The 489-nt window shown below is 45.0% G+C and overlaps 1 non-coding gene across 1 annotated transcript; it reads right to left on the bottom strand.

Moving 5' to 3' along the window:
* Positions 1-321: 321 nt before the first annotated feature.
* Positions 322-394, bottom strand: trnar-ccg (transfer RNA arginine (anticodon CCG)). Its single transcript has one exon. It is a non-coding gene; the product is annotated as a tRNA-Arg (tRNA).
* Between the last annotated feature and the right edge of the window lie 95 nt (positions 395-489).

Genomic DNA, 489 nt, shown 5'->3' with positions numbered 1-489 from the left:
AACCCACAATCCCCAGCTCTGAAGGCTGGTGCCTTATCCATTAGGCCACTGGGCCTTTTTTATTGGTTCTCCCACAGGCAAACAAAACAAAAACAACCCAGGTGGTACTTGAACACATAGACTTATGCCATAACCCATTAGGCCACTGGGACTTTTACTGGTGGAGCAAGAGGTATTCACAGACAGTCTGGCTCACACTAAACTAAAAAAATACCTCAGAAGATTGCCAGTTCAATGCTTATTCTCATGGCTATGATGTCACTTTGAACTCATCATCCTGGAATTTCTTGCATAGCCAATTTAAATGAAACCCCTCAAAGATGACCCAGGTGGGACTTGAACCCACAATCCTCAGCTCCGGAGGCTGATGCCTTATCCATTAGGTCACTGGGACTTTTTGTTAGTCCACCCACAGGCAAACAAAACAAAAACAACCCAGGTGGAACTTGAACACAGAGACTAATGCCATAACCCATTAGGCCACTAGGA

The sequence above is a fragment of the Sinocyclocheilus rhinocerous genome, unplaced genomic scaffold (genome assembly GCF_001515625.1).
Source record: "Sinocyclocheilus rhinocerous isolate Xijiao unplaced genomic scaffold, SAMN03320098_v1.1 scaffold28623, whole genome shotgun sequence".
Taxonomy (NCBI): domain Eukaryota; kingdom Metazoa; phylum Chordata; class Actinopteri; order Cypriniformes; family Cyprinidae; genus Sinocyclocheilus; species Sinocyclocheilus rhinocerous.
This window is presented reverse-complemented; position numbering and strand designations above follow the sequence as displayed.